Below are 10,402 nucleotides of genomic sequence, written 5' to 3'. Positions count from 1 at the left end.
ATTGCTTAGAAACAGGCAACTTAGGATCTTAGAAGGCTTTCCTAGAAGACTTGCAAAAGTGGGCAGGCAAGTGAATAATTGTATGGGCAACTTGGGGGTCACCCCTTAAATCACATAGGGACCCCTGCCTTCCTTTACCCAACAGTAAAACATGGCATCAAATGGGTACCTCCTTATCGCTTCTGGGAAACAGAAATCTTTCCTTCCTTCCTTCCTTCCTTCCTTCCTTCCTTCCTTCCTTCCTTCTTTCTTTCTTTCTTTCTTTCTTTCTTCCTTTCCTTTCTTCAACATGCTCTAGGCATAAAGCAGCTTTGACCACCAAGCCAGACATCAAGGTAGGATGAACATAGGACTCTGCCATCTGCTCTGCCACTGACTGATACACGAACGATACCACCAACAAGGTGTCTCTTCGCCCATTGCTGGGGTGGGGTGGGGGGACAGAAATTTCTCAACCTACATCACAATGTATTTTTCAGATAAAAGGTAGCGAGGATGATGGTAGTGATGGTGGCGATGAGGATGATGGTGAAGATCATAATGATGATGATGATAAGGATGATAACCATAATAATGGTGGTCATGATGGTAATGTTGCTGTTGCTGTTGCTGTTGCTGCTGAGGTGACCATGAAAGAAAACTAATAAGCATCAATCATTCACCAAGGTTTTACAAGCTCACTAGGACGGATGCTATTTCTGCTTCCTATTAAAATAGGCCCTGCCCTGGGGATGGAGATGGTTACCAACAATTAGCAGAGGCCACTGGACAAGAGCTGCTGTATGTCCCTCGCTTGGGGTGGTCTGTAGTCCTATCTCTGGGGCTTTAAGGTCTATGTGCTGAAAACACAGGGCAAACACAGGCTTCTCTCAGGAGAACATGTTAGCTGTGGTGTTGGCCAAACCAAGTGCAAGTCATTCATCAGCGCCCTGGAAGCCAAAGGGTCCTGCCCAGAGCCTGCATGGTGAGTGTGTGCTGACTGCCCTGAGGGAGGTGTCAGGAACACCGAAATGAGGTACGACAGGTACGAAAAATCTCCGTGTGATGCTTCTGTATCTGTATTCTTAGGTGCACATGCAATGTGTCTCTAGTGTCAGATGATTTGAGAAATTATCCCAGACACACTTGCTTTTGAACGCATAAATCAATGACATTAGAACATACTGAAAAGACTGGCATAGCATACACGCACCTATGGTGATGCTGCTAGAGGCAGCGCTGACACAGATTCCAACAAAATAAAGCTGCTGTGAGTAAGCCTGGTAGGCCAGGGGCTCCACCCCAAAGCATGTCCAAATACCTGAGCAAACAGGTAACAGATGTTGTAATAGTATTTTAAGCTCAGAGCCTAAGATAGATCCTTCTGCTTCTGAGACTGCAATCCACCCGCATGTGCGGTCATGGAGCCCGCAGCTGCCGTTCCCACGCTCCTGCCATCAAAGCAGCGAGCAGCGTCACCCAGTCTCCAGGAGTCTGCTCTAGATGAAATCAACGTCCTTTGTAGCCGGGACACGGGGAGATAAACCAGATTTTCGGCCGGAATTACTGTGACAGCCTGTGCATGCCCCAGGGAAGAAATAGTTCCGTGAGCTCTCAGGCGGAGGGAGCCGAGATGCCCACAGGGGCAGGTTTTAGGTGGGCTCTGACTGGGTGGGAAGGAAACAGCCTGGAACTCAGCGTTCGAGCAGGTTAAAAAATAACAGCCTCCCCTCCTCCATCGCCTTTCGTGGGAGTATTTTCTGTCTTGGAGGCCCTTTTTTGAAATGTAATCCTCCTGGGAGTGATCACACTTTAAATTATCAGCTAGCACTTGGGAGAGATTAGCAGGCCTGGGCAGAGAATGCGATGGGTTGGAAGGGGGATGTCTGAGACACAGCACAGCTACCACAGGGCAGACAAAACAGCCGGTCGACACAGCTTAATGGCACCTTGATGAGCAGAAATTCACCCCATTGCACAGCTTTGGAGGTCCACCATGGCAATTCAAACCTCTGCATCCTGTGTTTCCAGGGCACAAATCCTGGAGGTCTGCTCCATTCATCAGTCCACAGCTCCCACGTCATCTGGGAAACAATTTCCGTCAGCTTGGAAAAACAAATAAAACAATGACTCGCCTATGTTATAGCTGAAAAGTAGTGGCTTTGTGCTTCGAATACATTCATACTGTCACAGAGCAGGGTTTGTGGAGATGAAATCTGAATTTTAAAACCATAAATGGGTCATTTTATCAATGCACAGGGCAGAGTGGACCAAAGGCAGCTCACAGTCTCCACGCAGAAGATTCCTCAGATTCTTGAGCGCTGCAAGGAAGATGCAGAAAGAATAAGGAGGTGGGACTTGCTCTGAGCACAATATGCTCCATTCTCATGGTCTGTCTCCTTCACCTTCAAACTCTGCCCATCGTTGGGTATGGCTCAAGCATCCCAGACACTCTAGGCCCCATGTTACACTGTGTTGAGTTCTCACAGCATCTCCTCCCTATGTTGAAAGACTAATGATGTCCCAGGCTGTGCAAGTGAGCAACACTGTGTGCACTGAGGTCGGTTTTTATTGTGTGGTTATTTATAATTATCCAAATTTTCAAACTATCTTTAGTCCACAGTTGCCTGGACCTCCAGGCTCTGACTCTACAGATGACAGCGCCCACCACAGTCTTAGGAGCCCTGTGTTTTCTCCCAGAGGCGGGATGGCTGAACATGCTGTGCAAAGTTTAATTGACCTCTTTGGATTCTGTGACTGCAGGGGACCTGGTGGCCTCAAGAATCACTCGTGAGCTGTTGAGTAAGGACTTCCTCAGCACACCCTTTGTGAGTATCACTTCACCATGGCTCTCCTCTGAAGATGCAAACGCCTGTATCCTGGATAAAAGACTCGTGGGGATTCTGCCAACTCTATCTTCCTGTAGATTCTCATCTTCCTTTGCCAGAAAGCTTTACAGTCATTAGCTACAGGTAGCAAAAGAAAAAGTAAATTCTATTCCTACTGCAGTGGCATGATTCCTGGGCTGAGGGTATGTATATATACAAATGAATATTAAACTCATGACAAAGTGACCTTGAGGACAAAGAGGGATTTGTCCCGTGGTGCTTTAAGGACACACACTTGAGCCCTGGGCTCCATGCTCTATCTTAGGCCCTTAGGGGTCGAGTGATGAGGACAGACAAGGCTGTCCATACAGCAGTACCACACTAGCTGATAAGCAACTACTAGCATTTGGGTTCTGCTGTTAACCACCAAGTCCGTAGCTCGGCATCCATTTCCCTGTGTGCGGCCTTAGACAAGCCCATGTGTCCCCTCAACTGCAAGTCTGTCTTGTGTAAAAGCTTCAACTGATCACAAGGCTATAAATCCTTTCTGCTCTTGAATCATGGGGGTCCCAGTTGAGCACGGTGGAAAAGGAGCATTGGTGGGTAGATAGGCAGGCCACTTGAGTGATGGGTAATGTCTCCGGCAGCATTTAAGGTCTCCACTGGGGAGTCTCAGCCCGTGCAGCTCTCTCTCCATCTGCCTTGGCTTCTCGCTGCCCAAGGAGATAAGGGGTGGCCTCAGCCTCTCACCTGAGCTATTGAGAAAGTAGAAGTGTTCAAGGGAAGAGTACACATGGTAAAGACAAGCTCTGTGGAAGCCAGGCATGTTTTCAAAGTGGGGTGGGAGTGGGGGCTTCAAGCTCTTAAGTTGCACCGCTTCTAAGCAGGTAGCCATATGATAAAGTCATTTGTCAGCCAGCCTCCGGATTCACTGTTTATTTACCTGTTTCAGCCAGAATCCCACAGACACACAAGAGCAGTGATTCTGTGGATGTGATTAAAGCAATCCCTGGGCTGAAGACCTGAAGCAAAGGCTGGAAGTTTACCCTCTGCGTGCTCAGCCAGGGCTCAGCCAGAGCTCTGCCAGGGCTCTGCCAGGGCTCAGCCAGGGCTCAGCCACCCTCCCAGCTCCAGCCCCCCTTTCTGCTAAGGCAGGGTCTCACGAAGCTGCCCAGGCACTAAGGTACCTCAATCATTCTGTAGCCCAGGCAGTCCTTAAACTTTTTTCTTTTACAGAGGTTTACTTATTTTTATTTTATGTGTATGAATGTTCTGCCTGCCCATAGTCTGCCCACCATGTGTGGGCCTGCTGCCCACAGAGGCCAGAGAGGATGTCAGATCTCCTTGGACGGGAGTTTCGGATGAGCCAGCCTCCATGTGGGTGCTGAGAATCAAACCTAGGTCATCTGGAAGAGAAGACCGTGTTCTTAAACACTGAGCCATCACTCCAGCCCTGGGTCTTAAACTTTTGACCCTTCTACTTCAGCTTCCAGAGTGCCCAGGATCACAAACCTGAGGCACCAGATTTTGCTGGACTTTTTACTTTAGACAACTTCAGAGGGACATTCTAATTTTGTTCACTTAGAAATACTAAATACCTACTGTGGTTGCCCTAATAATTTAGTATGGTGATCTGTTTATGCAGATTATCAGGAAAAACAACGCATATCAAGTTAAGAGAAACAGTAGCTCAGGAAAGCTCACACCTCAAAACCACCAGATGAAAATGGGGACCAATCATAACAGCACAACATATACAGCCCAAAGACCCCAGCGAGGGCTGCCATTCTCTCAGAAACCCTCAGACCCACCCCCACCAATCTGCTGCCACCACCCCCGACCCACGTGACAAGGAGCCTGGCTGGCGCTGGAGCCACACTGGGCCGTGCACTGTGAACAGTGATCTATTCATAAAAGGGCTGCACACAGCACCAGGCTGGCTTTGTTCAGATCACACTCCTCCGCTGCCAGGAGTAACAGCGGCATGTGCGCTTCCGATCTGAGGCCACGGCCTGCCTGGGAAAGCACCTTCCCCGTCCAGCCCCGTTTGGGCTTCTGGAGACCAGGAACTTGAGAGCCACACTCCACCATACCAAGCCCCCCCCCCCCCCGACTCGGAGAACTTAGAGTTATGGTGACATCGCTGCTGACGATTGAGGCCCAGGAACCCTCTACCTTGGGGAGCCAGCCGGTTGGTATTTTAAGGAGCTTCACAGGAAGAAAGTAACACACCATGACGGCAAAACCCGGAGGCCATGCTGTCTCGGTGCGGTTGCGCCCATCCTGGGCAGGTCCAGTTCTGGGCAGGTCTAGCCCCCCCGCCAGATCCAGAGGCCCCATTGACTCGGGGCAAGCTAAACTTAGATGCTTTTCAAAGCATTTTGTTGTTGAAAGCGGAGAGCGATGGGTACTGTGCTTTTATTGCTAGCTTTGGCGCACTGTCAGGATAACTTCGGAAGCCATAGAAAGTGTTGCAGATCGGGTCCACTCCGTTTCGGCCCAAGCATCTGCAGGGTGCTGGAGTCAGTCTCCTTCTGAGCCCCATGGACTTTGCTCTCCTTCTATCACTGGCTCCCTCCTCTTGTCTTCCCTGTGTACATCTGAGTGTGCACACTTCCCTCGTTCAGTAAGGGCAGCCATCATGCAGAATTACAATCCAGGCAAGACTCCTTAACTCTAAAGGCCCTGTCTTCCAAGACGGCACTGGGGGCATCTCAATCCAGACATGAGCTCGGGAGACAAAATTCCATCCACAGCACAGTTTCTGAAAATGGTATCGCAGCCGTGGCTGCTCTTTCTAGTGCAGAGGACATTCACCAGAATCTTCAGAAGTGAGAACTTTTGCTTTGTTGCCTTGAATGTCATGAGCAATGAGAAACCATACAAACAGAGGAATGAGTGAATGAGGGAGTGAATGGACGTAATACAAGAATCTCAATAGGGCTCTCCTCCCCAACAATTGTGGTGTAAATGACGGGTAGGCCTCCAAATGCCCACGGGGAGCAGCAGCCTGGAGTGGGGAACCCAGCAAGAGTCTCTAATGCTATGAGCAATGCAAGACTAAGACAAAGGCCTGTGCAGAAGAACTGAGGCCTGAGGCCAGCACAGCACACAGCACACACATCCCAGGTACATACACGTGTCAGGAGTGACCTGGCCCTGTGGGGGACTCCAAGCTTCTGGAGTCTTCTAATGACCTGTAGTCAGCCAGGGCCAGAGCAGAGTCCAAAAGACTTCTCTCCCTCCGGGGATGAGGCTGTAGGCTTGCAGACACCAAAGCCCGCCAAGCAGGAAGCCAGGCCACCACCTCCTCTCCCAGGGACCCCCTGGATGAGGCCACACAGACCAAGAGAAAGCTGTGTGCTCTTAGGCTGTCCACCTCACTGACAAGGGGACAGGACAGACTCACCCCTGAAAGGGACGGGAGGCAGGGTGGGTGTCTGCTAATGCTTAGAGGCTCTTTTGTTTAGGCTAGCAGAGAAAATTAACTTTACTTGGAAGACCAAACCTTTTCTTAAGAAGCCATGCACCATCTACTGCACATCCACTGAAAAGCTAAGCTATAACTACCAGGTGAAGGGCAGGAATGCCAGGGAAAGCCAGCACACACACAGCACGACCACGAGGGCCTGTGGGCCACTGGTGAGCTCTACCGGAAAACCTTGTGTTCTCTCTTTAAAGGAATTCTTGGAATTCCTCTGGGCCACTGAAAGTCCAGGGAACAGTTGAGGACTCTGCTGATTAATGGAAAAGGGCTCCAGGCCAGCAGAGAGAGTGAAGAAAGCTTAGTGAGAGGGGGTGACTATAAACCCTCCTGATAGATGGGGTGAAGCAGGCTCCTCGCCCCCGCACTGTGCCGCTGCACAACACCTGAGGTACAGAAAGGGCAAAAACAGCATTCAGCTCCTGCCTTCCCTGCTTTAAAAATCGCCACGCAAAGTTGAGGGTTATCCCGTGGCATCTTTATTTTCTTCCATCATCTCCCTGCCACGCCCTCTTCTGGTCCCCTCTTCCTCCCGTCACATATCTTAACTCCCCTGTGTGAGGACCTCCTTTTCCCATGCTCTCCTTCACAGTTTCATGACCTGCACACACATCCGTATGTGCCACGTGCGTATACAGCAAGCACAGCTGCCTGCAGCAGGACCAAGGGCAACCTTCTTGTGATCTCTTTTCACCTGATAGACATCATTGTGACCTCAGGCACACAGCTGTACAGAACTGGTGTAGAAATAAATCTGACAATAAATCATAAAGAAATTTATTTTAAGACAAGTCTCTGGTCCATATATTCTACCATTTGTTAAAGGTGAGAAAGCACATTTGCTTATTAATGAGATGGATATGCTTGTTTATTTTTACATAAAGAATTAAATCTTGGCTGAATGTTTGACAGGGTCTCACTATGTAGCTCTAGCTGGCCAGGAACTTGCTATATAGACCAGACTAGCCTCAAACTCATTCCGATCCCCCTGCCTCTACCTTCCAAATGCTAGGATTAAAGGCGTGGTCACCACACCCAGCATGTAAAGCATCTTGTACATTTGTTCTGAGTTGATGGATATTTCACTTTTATAAGTGACAGTACCAATGACCCTACTTATAAATGCATATTTTGGAAAGGGAGGGGCCTGTTGGGAACACTTAGCAATTATTAGGAATTTTGATCTAACCTCAAGCCAAAATTTACTACACAGTTTCTTCATGAGCCTCAAGTCAACAACACACGCAGCGATTTTTAAAATCAAAATTTGACAACACACCCCAAAGGCATGTTAACCCAATACTTACATGACAAAAAGAAAATATTAAAAAAAGGCTGTTTCCCATAATATAATGTGTTATGTTTCTTTAAGAACAGAAAATACAGTCAAAGCATAAAACTCACATCACAGTCTAGATTTGAGTCTAAACTGAGGTATTTCAGGAGCATTTGTCAGTGCTGAGTTGTGGTGTCAAGCACTGTGCAAGATACCTCGCAGTGTGCTGAGAACCAAGGCTGAATGGAGGTTGACACAGGGACAGGTACTGTGAGAATCACCTTAGACTCATTACACGGTTGGTTTTGAGTTAACTTTTGTGTGGTTGTGTGTCCAAAGCTTTTGACTCTGTCAAAGTTTGGCAAGTGCCATGCTTACATCCACGTCCCTGCAGATCCGAGACCTGCACTCTCAGGAGTTGGGCTTTAGAACGTAGAAGACACCAGATAGCCCGTGAGCCTGACTGTGGCTGTGTCTGCTGGCACAGGGAGAAATCTCTGGAGCCAGCAGCCCAAACATGTCAAATATACTTTTGTTAGACAAATATTTTATTGAGATGAAAAGAAACATGTGCTTAAAGACGTGAGGTACTAATGGGTGGGTGGAGGAGGGGGGGTGTGTCCACACTCACAAAGCACAGCAAAGCATGTCACATACGTGAAACGAAGGAGGAGTAGATGGCGGGAGGCAGAGGGGAACGGGGAGAGGGACTGAGAGGAAGGAAGGAGAGAAAACTGCAGTTGGGATGTAAGAAAGAAAGAAAAAAAGAGAAAGAGGGGGAAGGAAAGAATGAAGGAAATGAAATGTGTTTATATAACAAAACAAAGAAGGAGGTGGCTATCTAGGTACAAGGGGAAAATAATTATCTGCACCAAATATGTTTCTGACGCCATAATCCCAACCTCATGCCATGCCCTCTGAAGTGGAGGCCCAACCACAGTCTTAACCGCCGTGCTCAAAGACGTTCACGTTCAGCCTTACACTTAGAAATGGTAGCTAGTCTGTCAAACACAGCGTCAGCTGCTGTTGAGCATTCTCAGTTGACGTTTACCTAAAGACAGGGTTATTGCCATTTCTTAGAAACTGTTCAGTCTTTGTGTTACATTTGCGAAACTTTTGATAGAATCCAAAGCAAGAATTCATTGTCGAGAGTTAAAGGAACCTGAAATGGTCTACGCTAACTCAGCAACCCTGTTAAATCCATGAAGAGAGACTTGCCCTGGGGTTCCGAAGGGCTAGTGCCCTCAGGAGATGGCAACCTTGCCGACCTGACTCCATCTCTGGTGGCCCCTGTTACAGGCGCTCACAGCTTGTCAGGCACACTGTCACCCACCAGGGTTAGGCTTGAGAGTCCAGCAGTGGAGGAAGCACCTCTCAGTTCTCAGGCATCAGCGACCCAGGGGAAGGCTGACCTTAGCATAGGGCTGCAGCTGTCTCTTTGGGGCCATCTCACAGATGACCTTGTTCTCCTTCCACTAGTTGGCTAAAGGATAGAGTTTTGCTCTCTCTTTTAAAACCATTTGGGCCCATTTCCACATCTGTTCATCAGTCCTTCACAATTTAGTCATTCACACATCATGCCCAGGCTGTGGAAGGAGAGGAGACACACTGAGCTCCCTGCCCCAGGGGGGAGCCTTCTGTGCTGGTGTGTCTGCAGCTGAGACAGAAAACAGACCAGAGGCCACAAACGCATGTTCACTTTTGCTGTTTGATCTTCCATACTGTCCCCCATGTCAAGGCAAGACCAAGAGCAGAGGTTGGTGGTGATGAGACTTGTAGAACCAGGGAAGAAGTAAACCAGTATTGGCATTGGGAGGAAGTGTGTGTATGGGGGGATGACGACTCTGCAGGACTCTGCAGGAGGAGCCACCCAAGCAGGCCTAGGCAGGGAGGGGGCAGGGGATGCATCTGTGTCACCCCAGCTCTCCCCCACCCAGTCCATGGAACAGTCTCGTCTTCTGACTTGTACTTGTGAGCATCATTCGCTCCAAACATTTGTGCAAATGGGAAGCATTAAACGAAGCTCCTGGGTCGGTAATTAAAGACAATGATTTCAGTAGATAGAGAGTTTTGTTTTCATAATCTCCTCTTTGTCTGCACAGAGCCAGCTCTTGGCTGCATCTGCCACCGCTGGCCTTTGCTCTGTTTACTCTGAAGAATGAGGCACTGTTCTGTTTGCTTCTCGTTTTCAGTCTGTAAAACTCTGTTCTCTTGGTTCTCCATTCCAGGAAGGAAAAATAAAAGAACAAGGCTCTTTAAATATCACAGCAGTGACTACTTACCCGCACGCACAGCCTCGACACCAGTGATGACCGACACTTAGGAGGATGTGCAACAGTTTCCACACTACCAGCCTTGCTCTGGCAGGTGGACTCGATTGAGAGAATCATTTTCTATTCAGCTGTCAATCATTTGATGTACCTGGCTGCATTGCACCACAGTGTGTGTGTTTCAAAGGTCATTCACCTGTCTCAGGGTTCAAAGGGATTGCGCTGTTCACTGTAGGAATCAGCATGTCAATACAGTAAGACACAGCTAAGGAAGAGGACTTGGAAATACCGTGAGACAAGAGTGGGAGGAGAGCTTTAAGAGTGTGTGCACAAAATACCAACAATGAAGAAAGGGAAAGAGGGAGGGAAAGAAGGACGGAGGAATAAAGGGAAGAAGGGAGGGAGGGAAGGAGGGGGAGAGAGGAGGAGGGAGGGAAGAAGGGAAGGAAAATGGGAAGGAGAAAGAAAGGAAAGGAAGGAAGGAAGGAAGGAAGGAAGGAAGGAAGAAAGAAAGAAAGAAAGAAAGAAAGAAAGAAAGAAAGAAAGAAAGAAAGAAAGAAAGAAA

At 48.5% G+C, this 10,402-nt stretch overlaps 1 non-coding gene across 1 annotated transcript; it reads right to left on the bottom strand.

The window, feature by feature from the left end:
• Nucleotides 1-285: 285 nt before the first annotated feature.
• LOC129677876 (small nucleolar RNA SNORA48) lies at nucleotides 286-430 on the bottom strand. Its single transcript, XR_008720280.1, has one exon. It is a non-coding gene; the product is annotated as a small nucleolar RNA SNORA48 (small nucleolar RNA).
• Between the last annotated feature and the right edge of the window lie 9,972 nt (nucleotides 431-10,402).

Source organism: Psammomys obesus, unplaced genomic scaffold (genome assembly GCF_907164565.1).
Source record: "Psammomys obesus unplaced genomic scaffold, mPsaObe1.curated_primary_1811, whole genome shotgun sequence".
NCBI classification, from domain to species: domain Eukaryota; kingdom Metazoa; phylum Chordata; class Mammalia; order Rodentia; family Muridae; genus Psammomys; species Psammomys obesus.
Note: the sequence above shows the minus strand (reverse complement) of the source record. Positions and strands in the feature narration are given on the sequence as shown.